General features: G+C 37.8%; 1 protein-coding gene and 1 pseudogene across 2 annotated transcripts in view; both read right to left on the bottom strand.

Moving 5' to 3' along the window:
* Positions 1 to 27,033, bottom strand: part of RGS7 (regulator of G protein signaling 7) — a 269,469-nt gene that overhangs the window by 137,024 nt on the left and 105,412 nt on the right. The window lies entirely within an intron of this gene.
* LOC120220332 lies at positions 9,707 to 10,111 on the bottom strand (annotated as a pseudogene).

The raw sequence follows: 27,033 nt of genomic DNA, 5'->3' as shown, positions 1-27,033 counted from the left end.
AGAGCCCAAGGCAGGGCTTGAACTCACAAACCGTGAGATCATGACCTGAGCTGAAGTTGGACGCTTAACCTACTGAGCCACCCAGGCGCCCCACTCTCTTTTTTTTTTCCATTTAAAAACAGCACAACCATCCATCAGTAATTCGGTTTTAATTTTAAATATCAAAAATTTATCACTATTGCATAGCAGTGAGAATGAGGCAGGTTCACTAACCAGAATAAAGAAATACAGATGAGCTGATTAAAGGATTAACACCTCCTAAAATCTTTATTTTTGCACGATAAGCCAAAATCTAAGCACCAGATGTTTTTAAGGGATTAAAATCAAATCTAAAAATATGGCTTCATAAGATTCTTTTAATAAAGTGTGTAGACAACTCTACTGCCAAAATTCAAACCGAGAATTTCTAGATGCTATATAGATATGAATAATAAGAAAAGACCGATCCTCAGTGGGTTTGCAATCTTTGCGGACCACCCTTCTATACTGGCACCTGCTGCAGAGTGCACGGCCCTTCATGAAGCAGGGACTTTCAGCCACATTGTCTGGCTCTGCTGCATATTAGAGATCCTCTAGTTTTGGATACTGAATTTTTAAAACTTTCAGTATCATGAACACCAATGTGATCTGGTGACATCGCCATTGCACATATCTCCTGCTTGATTTCTCCCCTGAATTCCTACGTTGTGTCCAAGAGCCTGTGTGACATCTCCACGTGAGTACTGAACAGACCCCTTGCATTTATCACGGCAAAGCTGAACTGCTGACTTTCATCTCACACCTGCCCTTCTTGCAGTATCTCCCATAGCAGCATATGTCAGTGGTTTTCCTTTCATGTCTCAAGTCCAAACCCTTGAAAATTTTGATGTCTGTCTTTCTCTGACTTATCATATCTAGTCCAAGAGCATATTCCAATGATTGGTCCTTGTGAACCCAGAATCTACACCCACCTCCAACCCCCACCAGCCCAATCTTGTATCATCTCTTGATGAGATCTCACTCAGAGAGGAGATGACATTCAGACTAGTTTCCATTCATGCTGTGCTCTTTGCCACAGTGATCATTTTAAAATGTAAACTCAGCAATTCCACTTCTAGATATTTATCTGAAGAAACCAAAAACACTGTAGAAGCAGTATTTACAATAGCCAAGATATGCAAGCAACCCAAGTGTCCATCAATAGATAAATGGAAAGAAGATGTGATCATACACACACACACACACACACACACACACACACACACACACACAGAGAGAGAGAGAGAAATATCAATCAGACACAAAAAAGAATGATATCTTGCCATTTGTGATAACATGGGTGATGCTAGAGGATATTATACTAAGTGAAATAAGTCAGACTGAGGAAGATAAAGGGTAATTTCACTTATGTGTGGAATGTAAAAAACAAAACAAATGAACAAACAATCAAAACACAGCCTCATAGATACAACAAGCAAACCAGATGATGAGCTGAGAGGAGGGGTTTGGGGGATGGACAGAGTTGGTGAAGGGAATTAAGAAATGCAATCTTCCAGTTATGAAATAAATGTGACACAGGGATACAGCATAGGAAGTATAGTCAGTAATATGGTAACAATGTTGTGTGGTGACAGATGGGAACTTGACTCACTGTGGTAAGAACTGTCTAATGTATACAAATATTGAATCACTGTGTGCTACACTTGAAACTAATGCAGTATTATAGGTCCATTATTCTTCAATAATAAAATGTGAATCAGATTATGAAATTCTTAGTACAATCTTCCAATAAGTTTTCATATTTCTCAGAACAGAGCTCAAATTCCTTGACTTGGCTTTAGAAAATCCTACATGATCTGGCCACTAGTTATTTCTCTGTCTTCTTCCCCTGTTATCCACCCCTTCCCATACCCTGCTCTGGAGCACCAACCTCCTTGCTGTACCTCAGACATACCAGGCATGGGCCTGCCATGAGGCTTTGCACTTGCTGTTCTCTCTGCCTGGAATGCCAGCACTCTTTGTCCAAAGAATTGGGCATCCCACTTCATTCCTTGAGCTGATCTCTGGCCAAAGCCACCACATCAGTGACTGCACACCTGACTGCACAGTATAAAATAGGATTCACTCTCTACGCATCTTTTTACTTTGTCTTCTCTTCATAGCACTCACCACCACTTACCATATTAAACATTTGTCTATTTATTATTTACCTCTTCCAATGAACATGCAAGCTCCATGTGAATGGGAACTCTTTTTTTTTTGTAGTTTTTCATTTGTTTGTTTACATTTTTGGTTTGTTATCTTATCAGCCCCTAAATTTTCTGTAATATTCAAGCAACTAAAAAAATCTATCACCAAAAATGGACACATGAATCCTACATTATTTCATAGAATGGATTCTTAGAAATAATATAATAGAGTCAAAAGTTACAGATACTTTTAAAGCATTGCTAAATATTGCAAATTTAATTTCTAAAAGTGTATATAATTTAAATTCTCACCAGGAGGTTATAAATATATTGGTTTCCCTGTAAACTTATGAACCATTTGACATTAGGATTCATTTCCTCATTCCTCATTTGCTGGAATAAATGGTGTCTTGCTTTAATTTGAATTAATTTGTGTTGTGCTACATTACACTGAATTTTAGCTAAAAAAAAGACTAGTCTTGTTATACCTAGCATGAGTGAAAGAAAAATACATACAGAGTTTTCAGCGAAGGCTTTGAGCAAGGTATGGAAGGATATTAGACTCAAGGGAAGAGTAAAGTCCTTCAATATCTCTCCAATCCTCCTAAAAATGCTTTCCTTTCTAATTCTTCATTTTTTATTTGTTCCCTAGGTTTTATCTTACTTACTTACTTACAATATACACCCTTTTGATTTCCTTTAATTTTTTTTCTCTATTATTGATCCATACCAGGCTTTAGCAATTTACTCTATGAGTCTTCATTTCTTCATCTATCCATTCATCTACTCAACCATCCATCCATCCATCCATCCATCCATCCATCCATCTTGCTATTCATCTAATATATAGTTATTCATTTTCTGCTTGGTTTCATTCCATGGATACAAAAGTGAATATGACATTCTTTCTGTTTATATCTTCAAAACACACAATACAGTAGAATAACTATGCTTTAAGAAAAAGCAGGTAATGACTTCTGGTTTCAACTGAGACATGATAAGGAGCTTAGAAGTTGTCACTCCCATTGTTACAACAAGGAAAAGCTGAACAAGCTGAAAATAAAGTTTTCCTGGAGCAATCAGACAACTGAGGTTATAGGACAAACCTTTACCTGAAAATCTGCAGAGACAGCCTAATTCAGAGACACAGCCCAGATTTACTTACTTAGAGAATCAATTCATCCCTTCCTTCCCTTAGTGATTAACCTAACAAAATATATACAGGATCTGTGTGTAAAAGATAAGAAAACACTGACAGAGGAAATAAAATATATTTCATGTTCATAGATTGGAACACTAAGGTGCCATTTTGTTTCCATTTGATCTACAGATTCATTACAAAACCAATCAAAATCCCAGCAAGCTATTTTGTAGACACTGACAGAATGATTCTACAGCTTATATGGAAAGGGAAAAAAACAAAAAAACAAAAAAAAAATCAAAAAAAACAGAATAACAACCATAATACTGAAGAATAAAAACAAAGAAGATTCGCACTACATGACTTCAAGATCTACTTTAAAGCTATAGTAATAAAGAAAATATGGTATTGGTTAAGGAACAGACAAATAGATGACAAGAACAGAATACAGAGCCCAGAAATAGACCCATACAAATACAATCAATTGATCTTAGACAAAAGCACAAGGGAAATTAAAAAAAAAAAAAGGATAGTCTTTTTCAGGATTTACTGTTTTACACAACCAATTGGTCTGTAAAAAAAAAAAACAATGAACTTAGACATGAACTTAGACACAGACACTTACATTATCACAGATGATGTAAAGTTCACTGTAAAGTGATGGCCCTCCCCCCGACCCTTCATATTGTTCTTCAGAAAGAAGTTACTAAATGTAGCCCAAACTTAAGAAATGAGGAGTTATGATCCACCTCATTCAGGGTAAAATGTATACATAAATTATTTGGAGATTTTTGGAAAGGGACTTTTTTTATATCCTTTATTCATTCATTTATTCACTCATTCATTTATTCTCTATCAGCATGAACCTATGGATGCATTTTTAAAAGTATTTTAAGATATTATCCAATGCTACTTAATTTATTTTGTTGCAAAAATGTTCCATCTCTGGTCATTGGGAACTCTTTCAGTTGGCTCCCATGTCGCTTTGGCATACCTCCATCATTATGTGTACCCTTAAATGCATATTACTAACTGAAAGAAGCCAGCTTAAAAAGGTTATAGACGGTACAACTCCATTTATATGACATTCTAGAAAAGGCAAAGCAATATAGATGATAAACAGATCAATGGTTGCCTGATGTGATGAAAATGACATTTTATCTCTGTGGTTTTTCTCTCTCAAACCTATAATCCCAGTCAACTCATGCAAAAAAAAAAAAAAATCAAACAAATTCCAATCCAGGGACAGTTTATAAAATACCTGACCATTACTCAAGACTGCCAGGGTCATAATAAACAGGAGAGTCTAAAAAATTCTCACAGTTTAGAGATGGTTACCAAGACATGACAACTAAATGTAATGTGGTAACTTGGATGGGATCCTGGACAGAAGAAGGACATTAGGTAAAAAGAAAGACAACCTGAATAAAGTATGGACTTTAGTTAATAATGTATCAATATTGGTTTAGTAGTTGTGACAAATGTATCATACTAATGTAAGACATCAATAACAAGGGAATTGGGGTGGAAGAAAGTGCAGAGAGCAATCGATGAAATTTTATTCAATCGCGTGGGAGAGTTGAAATTGTTTTTAAGTACTCAGAATAAAGATAAATGAGAGATGCCTTGGTCACCTCTCCAGAGGGCTTCCAGCCTGGCTGTCTTCTGATCTATGTTCCACAATATTGTCCTTTGATCTTCTAAAGAACAAACACTAACTTTGTATTTGTTCTAAAGATCAAATGTAATGCAACTAAAGTTATTTAACATAGTCTCAGGGACAGAATAGAAACGAACAAATGTGGCTATCATTTTGTTGCTTTCCAACTTAAATCTATTCAAAGTTAACTTCTCCCCATCACCTAACTCACTCCTTAATGATGTCCTTGGGGGCAAGTTTCATCCCTGCTCTACAAAGAAGTTGCTCCTGATAACTTATTCTGCCCAAGACCTGCCTTTACATTATATTCACTCATTCTTTCAGTCAAACTAGATGATCTGAAGCAGGCTGGTTCTCTCCTCTGTGCCTTTACTCTAGTATTTATTATATCCACAAAAGTACCCTTGCTTATCTTCACCGGGTGAAATTCTATGCAATTCCCAAGGTCCACTCAAATACAGCCTTCCCTCATGAAGTCTTTTCTAATTCCATCAGGAGTGCACCCTCCCTCCAATGAGTTCCCAATTCCTGATATCTTTTATTGTAACTGATTGTGTTCTGGTATTAGTCTTTCCTATTATTTCACAAAGATCCTGAAAGATAGGTTCTCTGTTTAAACTCTGTTTCCCTGGCCATGCACTTTACACCTGCTATGTGTGGAATGTATCATTTGTGTTGAAAATAAAGTAAGGAAAAGTGAATTTAACTTTAAAAAACATTTACTTTTGAGTATTTCTTTGATACTTATAATAAATTCCCACTTTGCTCTGATAATTGATATGATTAAAGCTTGCAGTTCAGGGGCTGATATATTACTTTTAGAAGACTCAGTTGGTTAAGGGTCCAACTCCTGATTTCAGCTCAGTTCATGATCTAACCGTTCATGAGCATGGGCACCACATCAGGCTCGGTGATGAGGGCATTGAGCTTGCTTGGGATTGTCTCCCTCTCTCAAGGCCCCTACTCCACTTGTGCACTTTCTCTCTCTTTCAAAAATAAATTAGTAAACATTTAAAAGACTAAATTAAGAGTTAATATCTTGATTGAAGCCATGCATTTAATAGTTGCTCTAAGAATAATAAGAAAATGTATAATTTGTATGAAAGGATTTTAAATTTTGTTATTTTGTACCTATAAATTGCAATGTTTACTATAAGAAAACTTGAGAATTTATTAAATTTTGAAAATAACAAATAGAAAAATTTCAAATGTCATATTCTCTATTTTTAATTAACACATAGTGCAAACACAAAATTATTTCAACTCAATCCATATTTTACATCCAAGTACATGCTTACATACATTTGGAATAGAAAATAACTAAAACCCAGTTTATTTTTCTTCTAGATATCTTTGAACTCAACTTACTTTTTAAGTAGACTTCACCCTCGACACTGAGCTCAACATGGATCTTGAATTTACAATCCTGAAATCAAGACCTGAGCTGAGATTAAGGGTCAAATATTCAACTGACTGAGCCACCCAGGCTACCTTAAACCCAACTTTTTTTTTTTTTTAATTTTTAAAAGTTTGTTTACTTTGAAGGAGAGAGAGACAGAGTATGAGCAGGGGAGAGGCAGAGAAAGAGAGGAAGACACAGAATCTGAAGCAGGTTCCAAGCTTAGAGCTATCAGTACAAAGCCCAATGCGGGGCTCAAACTCACAATCCATGAATCATGACCTGAGCTGAAGTCAGACGCTTAACCAACTGAGCCACCCAGGCGCCCCATAAACCCAACTTTAAAAACACAAGTAAAGAACTCAGACTAAAGGCATTTGAGATGAGACTCCTGGTACTTGGGACCTTACCCATCCCTCCACTGATGACATAAATGGGCCTAAGTCCAGTCCCTTAATTTTGCCCATAGGAGGGAATGCTGTGTTGCCTAAAACACAGTTTTAGAAGTAACTAGCTGCAACAAATTCTGACTATAAAATCTTCACAAAAGCAGCGCAGCTTGAGACTTACCTACGCTAAAAAAAAAAAAAAAAAGCAAATGTATTTCATCCACATGAAAAAAATTGTTAGTAAGAACTTTAGCCTAATTACAAAAATGTCTGACAGGAATGGTCTATGAAGTGCAGTCATGAATAAAGATATGCAGAATGGTAAAATCCATTTTAACTGTATTAATTCTTTAGCATGTTCAGAATTTGAATTTGAGCATTAAAGTAAATTTGGAAGTTGGGAGAAAAACAGACAAAAGCTATGAATAATAAATGATTGCTTCCAGACCTTTTATTTTCCAGAAATTTTATTTAGATAATTAATAATAGAAATAATTACTTGAATTGTGTAGTTTTTATTGGTCAAAATGGTGGAAGTAGTCAAAATAATGTGTAAAGTAAGACATGTACATTACTACGAAGAGAGCAAAGTTGTTAAAAATAAAAACTAGCGTCAATGATATTAAAATGCCACCCTTTTTTAAAGCTAACAAGTATGCAATGATAGGGAAACATACTGTATCAGAGAAACGAAAGCTTCATAGTAGTATTTATTTCCCTTTTTAATCTTCTTTGCCACCCCCTCCTTTCTTTCAGTTAATACAACGGTTTTCAACATGGAAGTATCAGTTGTATGTATGGATGAACACTATCATTTTATCTGCCATATAGCAAAAGAATCTACTATAAACTGCTTTCTCATTTTAGCTTTAAGCAGCATCTTTAGAAATTTACTGTTATTAATGAGATATCAGCTCACACCTGTCAGAATGGCTAAAATCAAAAACATAAGAAACAAGTCTTGATGAGGATGTGGGGAAAAAAGGAACCTTCATGCACTGTTGATCAGAATGCAAACTGGTGTAGCCACTGTGGAAAATAATATGGAGGCTCTTCAAAAAGTTCAAAATAGAGCTATTCTATAATCCAACAATTGCACGGTTGGGTATTTACCCAAAAAATACAAATACATGAATTCAAACGGATAGTGCACCCCTATGTTTATAGTGGCAGTATTTGCAATAGCCAAATTATGAAAGCAGCCCAAATGTCCATCAATAGGTGAACTGATAAAGAAGATGTGGTATGTATGTGTGTGTGTGTGTGTGTGTGTGTATAATTCAGCCATAAAAAAGGATAAAATCTAAAAAAAAAAAAATCTTGCTATTTGCAACAACATGGATGGAGCTAGAGAGTAAAATACTAAGTGAGCTAAGTCAATCAGAAAAAGGCAAATATCATATGATCTCATTCATATATGGAATTTAAGAAACAAAACAAATGAGCACAAGAAAAAGAGAGAGAAACCAAGAAACAGACTCTCAACTATAGGGAACAAAATGAGTGACGGGGATGGGGACAAAGTACACTGGCCATGATGAGCACTGAGTAACGTATAGAGTTGCTGAATCACTATATTGTACACCTGAAACGGATATAACACTGCATGTTAACAATATTGATATTAAAATTAAAAACTTAATTAAAAGAGTCAATAGAGATGCAGCTTAGTAAAAAGTCACAGCAGTGCCATCTCTTCTAAGCAGAAATCATAACTCTAATTTATAGGAGGCAAAACATTTTACTATTATGCTCCTGTCTATTTTCACTTACTTCAAATGAAAATTTCGGTTCAACCGAGGTGCCCAAATGTAGCAGACACAGACCAGGAATTTGGTGAGTTCTATGCTTTCTCCTGGCATGCTCGATCTAACTTTAAATTTGAAAGGTTTCTTGTGATGACAGTATGTAATGAAGTTGTTTGCTCCCTGCACTCTGTCTTCTAAACCTGAAGCTTTACTAAATCTGCTCTCTCAGAAAGGCCACCGATGACTACAGAGCCTCTCCTCGCCCTCTCAGTTCTCTCTCCTTAGCTAGCCACTGATGAATCTCTCTTCGTGGAACCCTCTGTTTGATGCCATCCAAACTCCATCTCCTTTGCTGTATTTCCCACTGGCTCCCAGACTCTTCTCTGCTGCTGTCCTCCCAAATGCTATAGTGAGGAAGTCTCTTAAAATCCATCTTTGCAATGGCTCCCATTTGCCTTTACTCTTTCTATATGCTTTCTTCTTTGGCAAGCTCATCGAATTTCAAAGTTTTGATTTCCAAATGTATAGCTTATTCATTCACTTATTCAAAACATGGGGAAAAGTACCAAACAAGGTGCCAGGCCTATTCTTAAGAAATGTGTTGTCTATTTTAATAGGCGAAACAGGCCAATAAATGGGCACTCAACCACACCATGTAATAAGAATTTCAATGAAGTAAGAGCAGTGTTCTGGAAACACGTTAAAAAGACATCCAATCCACTCCCGGGAGGTCAGGAAACTGTTCTGAAAGAGTTGATATATAATTAAAATCCTAAATAAAAGGCAGGAGCTGTGAAGCAAAGAGGACTCCAAGTAAAGAAAACAGCACATGGAAATGCTTGTGATCAAGAGGATAATGCCATTCAACAAACGACCGGCAATCTGGTGGCTGTGAGGCACAGTGCGGGGCAAGAAATTCTGATCTGAGTGTATGCAATGGTAAACATGGCTACTTCAAAAAAGATTACATATTCCAGATAAAAAGTTTAGACTTTATAAGACATGCTCAGATGGAGTCTTGGAAAGGCCATTGTAGATGCAGTAAAGTGAAAATATGGGTGTGGGAAAAGGAAGAAGAGACATGAGTTGGAAGGCTGTGGTCATTCCCAGTGGGATGTGACTACAGCTAGAATGAGGACAGAGGCAATGCAGAGACATTTTTTTCCATAGAGGTATTTTATCTGCTCATCTGTATATACCCCTAGGAAAAGAATCCCAGGATGTTCCCTCCTGTGTGTTTTCATCTTGCTTCTTCATGGTCCACGATGCCAGCTGAGGTTGTTAGTACAATGAAATCAAACTAGTGGGATGGGAGAAAATTATTCTGCCATTTTTTTCCTAGATCTTTGTGTTGTACATCAAATCTGGGGCTGCTCGCTCCACACTTGTTTAACTTGTCCATGAGTTTCACAACAATTTTCCCAGTTCTGTGATCATCAATGACCTCAAGTTCACCAATGTAACTAACCATGCTTCTTCATCACAGAAACTGAACACTGACTTTCGAGCATGGCCTAAATGGACAGGGAGCCTGGCATTTGCCTTTATTTTCAGGATTGTTAATCCTCTTAAGAGTATCTGCCAGGACATTCATGAGCACCATTATGGCAGCACAGAAAGATGGCAGAAGGAACAGTGGAGAGACATTTAAGAGAAGTCTACACAGATTTGAGGATAGAATGATGAGGTCAGTTTTTTATTTGTTGAATAAATGAAACACCTGCTAAAAATCTAAGTGAAAATCTCTATAAGATAGTTAGATCTATAGACCAGGAAGTCAGAAGGAATTCTAGATGTGTGTTCACACCAGTAGTGAATTAAATAAAGAAGAAAGTTTGGGTCTGAAAAACCCTGACAGTTAAGAGACAAATAGAGAAATCTGTGAGGAATACTAAGTTGGAGGGTAGTAAAGTTTTAGTGCAAACCAGAGAATGGAGCAATGGAAGACAAGGGGGTGTCAAAACTGCTACAATGAGGTCAAATTAAAGGCTGAGAAATGAAAAACTGAATGTAGCAACAAGAAGCATATTACTGGCCATGCTAAATATGATTATATTTATATAATATGCATATTATATATAATATTATAAATATGATTATAAGTGGAGGATACAAACAAGATTCCAGTGAATTAAGAGATGAGTTACAGACAGAGGAATTAGAGACAGAAAGTACAGCTGAATTTATAAAACTAAGAGAGAGGAAAGTAGCTAGGGTGGACCATCTATCAACATAGAGTGTTTTGTGATGGGAAAAGCCAGTGGTGAATAAACTGGTAAACGTATGGCAGTTCAGGATAGACAAGACAAATACGAAGGATGCAAGAAGAATCCTGAGGTGGTGTGAAAGGCTGGGAAAGCAAGCACAGGAAGCCTAACCCAGGAGACAAGAATGGTTGTAGACACTGTCATGATTTTTGTGAAGCATAGTGAGTCAGAGAGTTGACAAACTTCCTCTTCGATTTATATTTTCTCTAAAAGATTTTTTTGTTTTATTTTAATGTTTATTTTATTTATTTATTGGTTAACAAAGCTTTTATTTTTATTTTTTTCTATGTCCAAGATGCTTTTTATTTTTTTTCTTTCATAGTTTATTGTCAAGTTGGTTTCCATATAACACCCAGTTCTCATCCCAACAAGTGCCCTCCCCCATGCTCATCATCCCCCTTCCCCTCTCCCCTCCCCTATCAGGCCTCAGTTTGTTCTTGGCATTCAAGAGTCTCTCATGGTTTGCCTCCCTCCTTCTTCCCAACTATTTTTCCCCTTCTCCTCCCCCATGGTCCTCCGTTAAGTTCCTCCTAATCCACCTATACGTGCAAACATATGGTGTCTGTCCTTCTCTGCCTGACTTATTTCACTCAGCATAACACCCTCAAGTTCCATCCACGTTGCTACACATGGTCAGATTTCATTCTTTCTCATTGCCATGTAGTATTCCATCGTATAGATAAACCACATCTTCTTGATCCATTCATCAGTTGATGAAAAGTTATAGTCTGATGCTGAAGATGATAGTGAACGAGTCTATTGGGAGACTTCAGGAAAATGAAGAAGGTTGTGAATAATCACTCCCACTGAACAGGAGCTACAACTACAAAAGCATAATTGTCAAGAGACCCTGAAGGCCTGATTGGGTTTGGAAACTGTGACACCTTGAGGGCAATAACCTCTAGCATTGAGTGTCTTTCCATAGTGTGTGCACAGTTTCAGCAGTGAGACGGACCCGGGATTACACATACACTCTGTTGGTGGACCGCTGAAAGAGAAAATTGCAAGCCTGTGTGAACTGAAGTAGCTGGCTGTTTTGCTGCTGGTATAAGGATTCCTCGGATGTCTGTCTTCCCTGTGAGAGGGGCAGTATGAGTATATTGACTCCACCGCACTTCCGATACAAGAACAAGCACATTTGGTGAATGCATAATTTTGAAATGCTTGAATGGTCCTACCAGCAAACCTGGTCTCTCTGGTTACTGTTTTATCACCTTCACACCACAGGGAGAAGCTTGGGCTTCCACCGCCCTCATTAATCACAGAATATAACCTTCCATGGGGGTCTTGTTTAAGATGATGGGATTTTGCATCATTTGTATGGTATCATCTAAGCGACAGCTTACACTTCTGCCCTACTCTTTACTTTTAAACTGTCCACATCGCTGTCAATTTGCCTGGAACTTTTTCTGCGACACGGGGTGGCTAGAATCAATTGTTTTCTCAAATGTCTCAGTTACTAGTTACAGAGGCCTTTCCAAATAAAGGGCCTCATTTAACTTCCAGTAGCAGCTCCTGCGAGCCACGTCCCTAGGGTTTGCTTAAGTGAGTGAATACGCAGTGTGAGTAAACATGTGCTAGAATCTGCAGAGGTGCAGGTGGACAATGAGCACAGGCATGAGACAGAGCTGCACAGGGTCCTCCTTTCCAGCAAGGCCAGCGGGGGAAGGGGCTCCCAGCTGCCAGGTATTCATGCTCAACTGTTTGCTCTTATTTCTCTTACAAAGGGCTGGGGCAACCGTAGGGGTGTAGTTAAAGGCAGGTTAAGGCACTGAGTTAACATTTCTTTTATGCTTTGAATAATTTCTTCCTGTTTATGATACTGCATCAGCGACCAAGAACTTATCAGGCGACCATTGTGCATATGTTAGTACATTAAGCATTCTATCAAATTTGAGGGCCCAGTTGGGAGCTGGAAAACATTAATAAAATTTAGGGCTTCGTGTTGATACAAAGGCAAGGAAATGGAAAAATCTCTATTTGTAGAGGGACACGATGTTCTCCTTGCTTGATGGCTGAGCATTGCTTACCGGATCGAGCAGAAATGTCTCAGAAGAGCAATTCTGGGCTTTGTATGCCCAATCACCCAACACTTTCACCTTATCTCCTGTGTCATTCCAGAAAAGCTGACCTACTTTCTCTCCCTGAACTATAGGAAAAGAAATGTCGACAACTGCTACTTTTCTAAGCTAGAAGCAAGTGGTCTGACCTTGAATCGTGTTAGAAAAGATCGGGTATCTTCAGGGGTCAGGATGCTTCCCAATGGCCTTACATTTGTTGAAAAATTCTCAGAAAAGAGAATCAAAACATAACCTAAAGCAGTTATTTTACTTAGTATAATATCATTTCAGGCCTAGAGATAAATTTCCAAATTATACTTTTGGGTTTTTATGATTTTTATGAGATTCTGGTATGTCCTTCTATGCCTTACCTTGGGTTTTCCAGTGTACTATAATATTTCAACCAATATATCATGGTTTGCTTCTAATAGGATCTACTATTTGCTCATAAAACTCATTTTTCCATGGAATAATAGCAACCTCCTTAGATTGTTTCAGAACATTAGAGTAATTTCCTGTGGTTGGATAGCATATATATCCTTGACTTTACTTAGAGAAAAATAGATTATTAGAAATCAATGGATTGATAAACCTGGAAAGTTTCACTTTCTGTTCTATAACTAAACACTTTATATGCCACGAAAGGTCATGGGAACCTATTGCCTTTCGCTTTGAGGTAAACCTCTCTCTAGAGTGTGAACCATGAACACTGAAATATGAAAGATAAAAAATTTTAAAAGCCTGTTTATATGTTAATATTCTCTTTGTTAATAATATTCAATTCAATAATATTTAAATGCCCAATATGTACCAGGCACACTAAAGATGCCAGAGACAGAGCAAAGAAAAAATGAGGACTCTCTGCTTACACACAAAATGCACATTCTTTTTTTTTAATGTTTATTTATTTTTGAGAGAGAGACAGAGCATGAGTGGAGGAGGTGCAGAGAAAGAGAAGACACAGAACGTGAAACAGGCTCCAGGCTCTGAGCTGTCAGCATAGAGCCCGACGTGGGGCTCAAACTCAGGAACAGCATGATCATGACCTAGGCCAAAGTCAGACGCTTAACCAACTGAACCACCCAGGTACCCCTCAAAACACACATTCTAATGAATATGTGCCTAAGACTTTGTAAAAATGCCCTGAAGCCAGATAATCATGTGACAGTGGAGGGACCGTCCATGCCTCTGTCAACAAGGGTGGTATTATGTCAACATGCCCTTGGAAGAGGTCAGTCCTCAAACATACCCTAAAAAAAGGTCAATACTGAAATCAGATACAAGAATTCAGAAACTGGCCAAGAGTAGGAAGAATGATACCTGTATCCTTTTCATATTGACTAGGAATCAGGTAAGCCCAGACTCTGGGACTGAATATGCCTGGAAGATTTTCAGGGTTGGAGATGTCGGTGACTGTCCCTAGATATGAGGAGGGCAACAGGGAAAAAGTTTCTAAAGGACTTACAGTCAGATCTGGACTGTGAAAGGATAACAGTTACTTTCCATGATGTATTTTCCTTTTACTCTCTGTGATGCTCAAAAACATCTTGTGAAAACTTAGAGTCTGGGAGATGAAAGGGGGAGTCTGTGAGGAGGTACAGTCTTCACAGAACCCAAGTAGGAGTGGTGCCCTTGGTTGAGGTCCAAGTGATGGTAGCAGACGGTCACTGTGTTGGAACACAATCTCAAAAGGGTAACGGAGGCTCTGGTAAGGACGTGGACATCACAGATAGGTGGGGGGAAGGGACGTGAGATACTGGCTCCTGAGTGGCCCAGGAAAAATATCAGATATGGGGAAACAAAGCCAATGAGAGCTCATGCCTTCAAAGAAGACTGGACAGATATGCTAGAATTTTAACTGTCACTACCTGAGTGCTTTTTATGAATGCGTTTATTCTCTTCTTTATATTTCCCAGGTTAGCTATAGTGAATTTATAATGGTTTTTTATAATTCAATATGTTCTAACAATATTAATGTCTGCTTTATAAGGTATTATATGTGACATCTGAGATCCATCCCCAAGAAAAGTCTGTTGAATGACCTACCAAGCAGCTACTAGGGGGCCCTTGAGGAAATAACCAAGGAAAACCTGGCAGATCACTTAGTGAAGGTTAAGGCTTCAGCACTGAAGCCCCCAGAAGGGTAATAAACAAGTGTGTGTCCATATCATTGCTTACACAGAGACCCACAACTACCCAGACCACAGATGTTTTCGTGGATGAACCCCACCAGAGGAAAAATCAAATGTCAGGTTTACTGAAATAGCCAAATAACCCTCAACAGCCTGAAAAATCTGACACCCCCTCTTTTTGTGACTATTCAATAAGATCAAAGTGGTAGTGACGTCTGGCAGATCCCCTTTAAAAAAAACTGGGTTAAGTCAAAGGAGCAGTTATTTATGGAAAATGACAAAATCACAATCCAAACATATGCCTTACATGAAATGGAGTTAATCAGAACTCTACGTGATGTACATGACCCTAGTTGGCCTCAATGCCCAGGTATTCATGAATGCAGCAAAGAAGAACAATTCTGAGTGATTCTAGAGATACCAGTCACTTAAATTATAACATAACTGTAAAATTCAAAAGGCATTTAGTTTTCTTAGACACAAGGACTTCTTTGCTTACAGGGGAATTTTCAAAATATAAAAATCCTATTATATGTTACACTGAGTTTCTTAGAGTCATTATTTTAAAAAGGTCTATTTATGTAGAAGCAGGAATCTTTCTGTGTGGTTTGCTACCAAAGGATAGTGAAAAGACGGGTGCATTTGTGCCACGGGAGGATCACATTCTGGTCACAGAGCTTCTGCGAGAGCTGCTGTCACGTGTTCTGTGCTGTGGTCGCCAGCGTCTCCTGCCATTCTTAGATAGAACCATTGGAAGCACTTTATGAATAGGACAAGCAGCTTGTTCTCAGCTCAAATATATCTCCCAACTCCTTCTTCAGTTGGGAGATAAAAAATCTGTTATCTTGATGAAAGATAAAGGGGCCTGACTTTTCAAACAGCTCTTAGGCTACAGTCTATGGCTTTTTCTGGATAACATATACAATTACTTACATTTCCCCATACTTTTTGCATGGCCGATCCTGATGAACTGGTCTATTTTCAATGATGTCCTATGCTTTAGGCTTTACTATCTCTACCAAATCCTTTCTACTTTTCTTTCCTTCTTTATAATTTTTTCCTTCCTTCCTTTCTTCCTTCTTTTCTTCCATCCAAACCTACCTTTAAAAATAATGTGTATACCAGGGGTGCCTGGGTGGCTCAGTCAGTTGAGCATCCGACTCATGATTTCGGCTAAGGTCAGGATCTCACAGTTCGTGATGTAGAGCCCAGAGTTGGGCTCTTCACTGACATTGAACCTGCTTGGGATTCTCTCTTTCCCTCCCTCTTTGCCCCTGTCCGACTTGTGCTCTCTCTCTCAAAATAAATAATCTTTAAAAAATGTGTGTATTTCTCTCCCCCACCCCCCAAAAATCAAGTTGGCTTATAAAAGGAAGGTGGTGTACACAAAAAGGTTAATAAAATAGACAGCGAAGACCTAAAAAGAAGAAAACAACAGAGAGGCCAGCCAGCTGTTAGAAGAATTACATTATGCCATGGAGCAATTGTGTTTTTCCATTTGGTCTTTATTTTTTTTTCTTAGTGAATAGGATAAAAATATTAACCTCTGCTGAGATATGGAATGTTCCTAAGTGAATTAAACAACTATTTTAAAGTACACTGAATTCTAGCATCATTATGCTTGTTCATAAGTTTTACAAGCAAAAGGACAGCAATTCTAATTAGATTCCCAGCTGTTTTTAGTATTTTCCTTAACTGTTGGCAACTCTAATAAGTAATCTATTAAAAAAAAAAAAAACTCTGCCAATCAAGTAGAATTGGGAAAGACCATAAAACCCTGGGACTGGCACTTACAGATGCATGTGCTGGCCAGTCCAAACCAAAAGAGGGAAATGGCACAGCCAGAAGGCACCTGCCAAATCTCTAACTAATGTGCAGTGTTGATATCATGTCTGATATCCATCAGGTGTGAGTCCTGGCTCTCCATCTCTGCTCTGTTCCAAGCCGTAGAGGCCTCATCTGTAAAATAAAGTTGACACTCCTCCTCTGGATCTGAAAAAGTTAATGTTTTGATATCAAGTGTTTCGGGATTTGAGTATTGGTTCTACCTTTTAGTAGCTTCATGACATGAGACTTCGATTTCTGATACACCATGTGCTTCATGAAGTTTCTTTCTCTCCTTTAAAACCGAATAACACATATCGAATTCTCAACATGGTGTTCATACCTTGCTGGTGTTCAGTACACCTGAGCTCTCTTGTCTCCTTGTTTGCAAGAACTAAATAGGAAGGAAACATCCACAATGGTACCTGAAGGCACCCAATTAACTAATGTTAGTGTATTATAATTATTTCCCATCGTTATTGCAATTTAGTGATGGAGGGGGATATGAAGGCAGCCAAAAGCCCAAAGCAGAAAAGGCTTCTATCAACAACAACAAAAAATGGCCTCTTGGTGGCTGAAATCATAGCAGACGTACTAGGAGTAATGACTTCTATTTTGGTAATGAAAACTTCTATTCATGGACTTTATGAAGACCTTTCAGTGTGTTTTGGGTTTTAAGTTTTAATTAGGTAGAGCAACTGCAGGGAGACGTTCGTCAAATGACAATAGCAGTCCTTTGTTACATTTTGAAGTGCATTAATGCAAAACACGAATACATACATACATGGAGAAATGGATATTGTTAATAAGTTACATGAGACAGTGGCCTCAACAAGCTGGCTGTGATTGGGCTTTTCTTGTTGGTACTTTGAATGGGGCACATCATGGAATAAATATCTGCAGACGTTTTCACTTAATTGCCCTGGTAGAGTATTTCCAGGGGCCAATGGGCACCAAGAGAGAGATTCCTGATGATATGAAATGTACAAGATACCATACATTTTTAAAGGTGGGGTAGCATTAGAATATATGCAAAAAGGAATTACTGGTTTCTTCTGAGGAGAAGCTAGTAACACACTGAAATGAATACATAAGGAAAACCATGGCTCCTCCTCATCTCATGTGAAAATAATTAGAACAGCAAATAGTATTCCTCTTGTACTTCACTATGAAGGTTTGGCTGTGGTAGCAGAGACATGGGTTGGGAGCAGGTGCTCAAAGATGTGAGGCATTTATTCATGTTTCTTTAAGTGTTATTTAAAACTGAAAGTGTATATCTGAAAGATGTGTACTTGTGTTATGTCTACTATCTTGAAGTAGGTCAAACTAATCAATCTTGTTAGAGCCATAGGATGGCTCTGCTTTATGATTTCTTGTATGTTATCACCAGAATGTTAAACAATGCCTTAGAAACCCAGAATGTTTTCCTAAAATGGTTCACTAGCACTGGAACAATAAATAATAAAGGAGTCACTTTATTTCTTTCATATTGATATGATACCTTGCAGAATGGACAATAATAAGGCATTTCTCACAAGAGGGGCTTGATGTAATTTGCAAGTGTTTTAAATGCCCCTATCTTTATCTTTCTGCCACCCAAGTAAAACTGTTGTTTGAAGCAATATGAAGAGTATCTGGAAAAGATTTATTTTTATTTTGAGGTGTCTGGGTGGCTCAGTCGGTTAAGCATCCAACGTGGCCCAGGTCATTATCTCACAGTTCATGAATTCGAGCCCCACATCAGGCTCTGCACAGACAGTTTGGAGCCTGGAGCCTGCTTCAGGTTCTGTGTCTCCTTCTCTCTCTGTCCTCCCCCTTCACTCACATTCTGTCTCTCTCTCAAAAATAAATAAACATTTTAAAACTTAAAGAAGAAAAGATTTCCTTTTATTGTGAATGTAACAGAAATATATTGGAATATGTAGAAAATAGCTCTACCAAAGGGTACACCCAGGATGCACTAGCTAAATATAACATCGAATCTAAGAAAATCAATTACTTTATTCCAAAAGACACTATGTAAGGGACCATCTGGTCAGGTGGGTTCATGCACCTCTCATGGTTGCCAACCATGTAACGAAAAGCAGAATCTAAGCCTTAAATAATTGTGCCAAAAAGAGAAAACACACAGGTAGAGATTAGGAGACCAAAGTTCTGTTTCTTTGAACCATGTTTTTGTGTGATTTTGGACATTCATATTTTTCTCGGTTGACCTTCCAGTTGTAAAATGAATACATCTTATGCACGGCTATGTCACGATATTGTTGTAGTATTCAAATAAAACAGTGTCTTTTAAATGATTTGGAATAGCATGAAAGATTTTTCAGATTCAAAATATTATCAAGGATAACAGAGACATTCTATACATTCTCAATTCTGATATACCTTCATGTTCCTTGAGCTGATTTCTCTGCCAGGCCAACCAAATGCACGGGGTATGAAGGCAACTTGTAACAGAGTTTTATTATATTCATTAAGAGAATTTGGATCATTTTGTCTAGAGGCCTAGTAGAGAATTGGGAGGCCAATGAAGGACTCTAATGGTGAGCATAATGGGTTGATTTAATTAATTCGGTGACATTTAAGATATTCGATCCAGTTCAATGATGTGTAAGCAAAACATCTGGTAGACTTATCTGAATCTCAATTTTCCAGGTATTTTTATAATAGGTAATACCCCTAGAAGGAGAACTATTGCGACTATTCAACATTAAGTTTTTATCCTGGATAAATCTCTATTCTTAATCTTATTCTTCTATCTGCATTTTAAACCATTTCTTTCAATTTGGGTTTGGTTTAGATAAGGAAAAATTCATTTTAAATTTCTTTCTCTTCATTTTTCCTCATTTATTTAAGAGAACACAAACTGAATCATTGGCTACCAAAAACTTAATGCCACTTCAGTGGATTCCCGTTAGTAAAAATCAAGAGATTATTGATAACTTATTGATCTTGACACTTTAGTCAATGACTGGAGAGGATGCATGTCTTCTACCGTCATGTTTTTTTTTTTTTTATTTGACTAAAGCAATAAGACTAACATGTAAAATAAAAAATAGAAGATAAAATTAATCAACAAATTGAGTAGTAGCAAGTGCAAATAATTCATGGTAAAGAAAAGCTATTGGGAGCTGAATTATGCAGAGAAGGCTTCATAGAATAGATTGTGTTTGAAGGCTAGTATAAAAATTGCATGCATTTTAAAGAATCCAATTTAGCTAAATATGCCTGCAAATGTTCAGAGTTTTAAAAGAATCTGGCCTATTTAAAAATAAAATCAAGATTTTGGCACACTAGAATGTTGACTCACTTAAACTTCATAAAACACCATATTAAAAGCATTTTGCTGATGAAGAAAAAAAGAGAGAGGGAGAGAGAGATTAACTAACTTGCCCAATGCCAGTAAGTACTTGAATCAAGACTTGAGCTCAAGGATGTTTGCAGAGACTATGGCTCATCTTCAGTGCCAAGTAGGCTCTCAAGGAACACTGGGATCTCAAGAAGCAAGGGTGGATGGAGAGAAAGAGAAAAGTGGAGCAAGCAGGGTATTGTTCAGGGAACACAGAGAATGTACCTAATGTTCTTTAATATCTAGTAGTCATAGAGAGGCTCATTTCAGATTTTGGCTGCTCATTGGACTGAGGATCTTAAGGTACTCCTCACCCTGGTAAGCATCACTTCACAAGCTTGGCAAGGGTGATTCTTCCAGTGAGAGGCAGCAAAGATTACAAATGAGCAGCATGATGTCAAGAAGTTATTAATCTCTGCCAGTCATTTTGTAAAGGATGCAAACTTCATTGAAGCATTGTCTGATAAATTTTCTCAAAATATCATCCATAATTAATGACATGATTGATATTAGACACAAAGCATATTTAATAACAAATTATGAATAGGTTCTGGAGGATAAATTTTGCAAGCACAAGCCAAAAGCTAATAGTTCATATCACAGAAAGGCAGATCTGAAAAGCAGAAGAAATACGAATGTGGAAGACTTCTGCAGTAATGGCCCAAATTTGATCACATACCTCTGTATTCATGCTGTTGGACAGTCTTTCCTTACATTGGTTCTGGACTTGGCCATGCTACTTGCCTTGGCTGATGAAACAATAGAAAATGTGACTCCAGTACAAGCCACCATAGTAAGATACCAGTGCCAGCAGGCTAAAGGATGAGAGAATGAGCTGCAACTAGCTGACGACCTACCTATTACGAATACACCAAAAAATCCTAGATCATCCACCCAACCACCTGGCTACAATACAGAAAAGGAAAGCCCACCAGAAGTCAACCAAGCAAACCCCCAGAAGAGGTGACCAACCAATCCACAGAATTATGAACTAAATAACATGGTTTTTTATTGTGGGGAATAAGCTTAGGAACTCCCTGGGCTTGTACCGATGGGTTAACAAGGCACAAAGAATTAGAAAGCCATAGGATGCTCACACCAAAGTTTGGGTAAACAGAATTAGGTAAATAGGTTTAGAGAGGGCGGGGCAAAGGCCCCACTATAGAACAAAGGTATGTGAGGTAAACAAGGTTAGGTATTCAGGGCAAAAACACCCTCCAACTTAGTACAATAGCAGAGGGCTGCTTTCACAGGGAGGGCCAAATTAGGTAAACAGGTAAATAGGACTATAAATCACTCCTGGGGAAATTGTTCAGAGTGGAGCTAATGAGAAAAAGAAAGGTGCCTTGTTAACCCATCAGTGCAAGCCCAGGAAATTCCTAAGCTTATATCCCACAGTTTATTTTAAGCAACTGAGTTTACGCAGCAAAAGCTATTTGATATGATAGAAAACTATTTCAAGCAATGAGAAAAACGAGCAAAAAAAGGTATTACAAACCTGTTTCTCAAATAGAAACCTAGCAATCCAAAAGGTTCATACTGCAAAGACTGTGGTGTGTCCAGGCAGAAAGGGTTTGGACATCCTTAAAGAATCCCATACCTCAGAATGATAGAAGAGAAGCAGAATATTCTTGTGCAACTGAAAGTAAAATAGAAAAACACCACAGAGCCTTGGGAAGCACAGCACGCTTTCCCAGTGTGAGGCAGAATCACTCGGTGTGCCCCCAACCTGAGGTTTGGCAAAAGCAAAGATTATAAACAGACAGGAAGAGGCCCTGCCAATGCGAACAGGGAGCAACACAGAAGCAGTGGAGAGGACCGCCAACTGAAGACATGAGTGGTGGACTCCCAGGAGGAGCTGATATAGACAGAGACCCACCAAGGGCTAAATCCCTCCTCCTATTCTCCTGCCCCCAACCAACATATGGTGGGCATCAATTTCTTCTCTGTGAAACCGAAGTCCACTTTATTCTACCAGCTAGACTCTCACTCTGAGACTAACGCAATTTATTCTGGGCTTTGCATTTTCATACATATTCTATCTTCTCAGTAATAGTACTGAAAGGTATTAATAAAAGGATTAGCCCTTCACACTACAAAAACATAAGCTAAGTTTATAACTATTGACTCGTCGTCAACAACAACAAATCACACAAACCTGCATCCAGGATTAAAAATTAGGATGGGTGCCAAAATACATGCCCCCGAAGTCTAACAATACACTATATACATTGGATCAGATTGCAACAGCGTGGCAGTACTAAAAGAAGACTCTGGAAAATGACTAATGAAACACCCAGTCTGCAGTGGGACAGTCAGAACTCAGAAGGATAAGGGAGCACACCACTTTGGATCCTGTTCACTGAAGTCAGTGAACGGCAGCTCCTCTCCACCACCTGGAGAGCACAGAGCATGTGGGTCTTGCATGACCACAGTTTGTGGGCCACTGGGAAAGGACAAAGCAGAATACGGGGTGAGTCTGATACAGTGGGAAGGGTCCATCATGAAGAAGACCTGTGGCCAGGATTGCTTCCATTTCTACGCCTTGCCCTCTAGACTCAGTCTAACTAAAGACTAAAACTAACCTATTAATGCAAGTTAATGTGACGAGTATGGCAGCTCCAGTTACGAAGAACAGAAATTATGGCACTGTGTTACCTAAAGACAAAACACCTACCCTGTCAATAGTTAAACATCAATCAGTATTGTGAGGAATTGTTTATATTTGAGGAGAATAAATGGGAAAATGATTCATAAAACAAGCCTAAAACATTTCTAAGACATCAAATGGCATGAAGTAAACTTACAACAGTATCTTCGAGGTGTGATTAAAATATTAAAAGTGAATGACACCGATATAACTAAAGAGGAGATGAAAGATAACTTACAGGAGCATGCTGGGATGGGAAGAGGGTATGCCAAAGGCAGGTGGAAATGGGGAGCTGGAGAGAAGAATGAATATTTTAAATGCAATAGTGTTTGTTCTTCCTTAGCAGCAATAAAGAACTGAATCTCCAGTGAAGGAAATCAGAATCAATGTTATAATGTGCAAAGTTAATAAGTTTACATAGATGGAGAAGGAAGGGAAAGAGCTAAGAAAAGAATCAGAAAGAAGAAAATGATAATTGGGTGTAAGACAGAATAAAACATACTAGTAAATGTCATTTTAAAAGAATAAACAAGAATAACACAGGGAACTAATTGGATAAAATAACAAAAATGAATACAAAAAGAACTATGACTATGAGTTTTCTGAGCAATTATTATGTAATAAATGCCTTTTCACTGTTTTTTTTTTAGTAGTAGCTGCTTTATATACATTAATTCTTTAATTTTCAGGAAAGCACAAAGTAGTGGGCATCATTTTAGAAATGAAGAAATGAAATCTAAATAATATAACAGGAAAACTTATTTTCAGGTTAGTAAACCTGAATCAACAGACTTTAATTTTTCAGCAGATCACGCGAATACACCAACAAACAAACTCCTAGCAGTTGTGTACTTATTTCAAAAATGGGGAAGATATTACAGGGATCTAGGCAGTGAAACACACACACACACACACACACACACACGAAAAATTAGTTTTTTTCATTTTGCCAGTGCAAAATGGTGGTGAATGCATAAGAGCAATGAATCAATATCTATGGTGTTTTAAAGAAGAAAGTTTATTTCATCTACATTATCTAGTCAAATAGTCAACATACACACAGACAACAAAATTTATGTCAGATACACAGAGGTCAAGAATTGAACAACCACATAGAATCCTGAAAAACTGCTGGAAGAAGAATTCTAGCTTTACAATAACTCAGTTAAAAATAGTAACAAAAACAAAATTTAGTAAAATAGTGATATAGAAAGTTACCATATGTAAATCAACTCTTTTCATATGTACAAACAATGACCAGTTAATAGATATAATTGAAGAGAAGACCCCACTTATAATAGTAACACAAAATAAAGTAAGTAGGAATATGTTTGATATGAAGCATGCAAAACCTATGTGAGGAAACCTAAAAACACTGCTGAAAGACCACAAAGCAGACTTGAACAAGTGAAAAGACACAGCATGTTCTTGGATAGAAGACTGAACACTGTAACTGGCCTGGGGAAGATGGAAAGAGCAGGTCTGAAAGGGGATCAGTCAGGGTTCTACTTTGGTCATGCTGAGACTGGCCCCCTGCAGGAGGCCACATATGCATCAGATAGACCAGGATGGAATGCCATGAAAGCTATGACTTTGGGAGCACTTCACATATACCACTGAGCTACAGTGTGTATACGGAGAAAAGTACCTAGGACAGATACCTGGACATTCCAACATTTATAGATTAGCTAGGAGTCGAGACCCATCGCAGAAGACCTACACGGGCAGTGACAAGGAGGAAAAGCCATGAATGTTAGATACCCTAGAAGTCAAAGACAAGTCATTCATGGAGGGAATGTTCTTCCTGTATTTCCAGTGCTTAGTCCATCGTAAGAATTCAGAAAATATGTGTTAAGTGAATAAAAGTATGAATAAATCAATGAAGGGATGCCTGAGTAGCTCAGTTGGTTGAACATCCAACTCTTGATTTCGGCTCAGGTCATGATCACAGGGTCGTGGGATCAAGGCCCAGTCAGGCTCCATGCTGAGGGCAGACTCTGCTTAAGATTCTCTCTCTCTCTCCTTCTGCCTCTCTCCCCAGATCATTCTCACTCTCTCAGTCTCTAATTAATTAAAAAAAGTCAATGAAGAAATAAGTCTTTTTCTAGAAAAAATATTGTTAAAATAAGAACCCAAGAGATAGATGAAAACAAAACTTTTAGATGAATCTTGCATGTGTATTATATGGGTATTAAATATATGTGTGTGTGTGAACATAACAAAAATAATCCTAAATTCTTTTAATGTTTATTTTTGAGACAGAGAGAGAGAGACAGAATGTGAGCAGGGGAGGAGCAGACAGAGAGGGGGACACAAAATCCGAAGCAGGCTCCAGGCTCTGAGCTGTCAGCACAAAGCCTGATGCGGGGCTTGAACTCACAAACCATAAGATCATGACCTGAGTCAAAATCAGATGCTTAATTGACTGAGCCATCCAGGTGCCCCAATTCTAAATTCTAATTAAAGCTCCAAATATAGCTTTATGTTAAAAGAATAATACAAGAATAACACCATATGACCACTTCTCTAATAGTACCAAAATATCTAGTAAAATATTCGGTTCAATGTGCACTGAATTGCCACAACAGAAATGGAAAGGTATTAAACGTTCATTAACAAAATGTTGAACCCTAAGAATACGAATGTGGACACATTGGTTTTGGATAAGGCCTTTAAGACCATGCAATTCTCTCCCCTTGTCCCCAGATGGGCATCAGAACATGCTCTTATCCCCAGGAATTGGTGTCTTCTTCCAACTTGTCATCAAATCCTCTTTCAACAAACAGTTGAACCTAGAACCTCCAATGATCCTAGACATCTTCAAACGATTGCTTCACAATCAGCTAGAAGCCTGATATAAGTTCCTGTCTTATTTGACAATTTTCCAAAAATTTGTAGGGTTAAAATTAGACCTTCCTTTAATATTTAAAATTTAAAATTAGACCTTTATTATAATAATTATTTAGTCTCTCTATGATGATTTTCATACCTGCAGCCATCAGAGTGACTTTCATGATGTCAGTTATGTTCTTGACCATATTTAATGCTGCTGAATTGATTCATTTCTGTGTGCAAATCTGTTATATCTTTAGAGCAGTCATCAATGCTTCTTGCTCTTCTTAAAATCTAGCCTTTTCCTCTGCAGAGGTTAAACTAGTTCATTCAGACCAATCAACCAACAACTAGTTTTTCAGCCAGTCCTAAATAAGACTAAAGAACATGTATGCTCCTTCCTGGATATGATTGAATGTATCTTTCCATGTGCCTTCTAATGAAGCTTGGCAACTTCCTTAAACTGTTGAGCAACCAAATAAAATCAGTTTTCATACACATTATAGCTAAAATGATATCTCATGTGTAAATTATAAACAATGATCGTTTCTTACTAGCTTATTGTATCTGTACCTTTTCCCTGCTTCTTAGACTATTACAAAGTACATTTTTGGTCTTCCCTTACAAGAAATATTCTTGAATCAACTTCACCCTTTGAGCAATAATTTTCTTGTAAATCAGTAGCTTCTTAGTTTTCAGTGACTGTGCAAATGGGGCTTTGAGTTTGTAAAGTCAGCCTGATGTGAGGCTAAAATGTAAACTTGATAAGACTGTGGCTCCTTATGCCAGGAATTATCTCCTCTTTTCACTTAGTAACAATATGATGCTGACCATAGGTGCTTCGACTTTAATCGAATACCTAACCTGCTAGGATAGGTCTTCTAAAAGCTCATGTACCAGATGAGTGGGGGATGTTCACAGGCATTTACGTATAGAATTATAGCTACAGTCTCTGATAACATGGCTTTATAAAGTTAGCTCAAAATAAGGAAAAAATACAAACTTTGCCTTTTGATGTCATGTTATTTCTAAACCATTCTAAGGGGGTAACCACCAGACGCAGGAGCAAAAGCCATGCAGAACTATTTTCTAAATGAAGTGACAGTTTGTTGTGTGGTTGACGGATTGCTCTCTTTTCCTACCAAGCCATTCTCAGTCACTGTAACACCAATTTTTGTAAGTTTTTTGTTTGTTTGCTTTTTCAGCATCCTCTCTAAACATAATACATCTTATTTTTCACTTCAGGGATGTAAACTGTTTACTGCATGGGAAAGCTCTTATGTGACATTTTTAAAAGGTCATTAAATGCCTTCCATATGAAGAATTTTTTCCAGGCAATGCACAATGTGGGCTGGTAGAAGCTGTTCCTAAACTCTGGAAATGAGCTCAGTGCTGTAGAACAGACAGAATGTCC

The sequence above is a fragment of the Hyaena hyaena genome, unplaced genomic scaffold (assembly GCF_003009895.1).
Source record: "Hyaena hyaena isolate Hyena2069 unplaced genomic scaffold, ASM300989v1 scaffold_686, whole genome shotgun sequence".
Lineage (NCBI taxonomy): Eukaryota > Metazoa > Chordata > Mammalia > Carnivora > Hyaenidae > Hyaena > Hyaena hyaena.
Note: the sequence above shows the minus strand (reverse complement) of the source record. Positions and strands in the feature narration are given on the sequence as shown.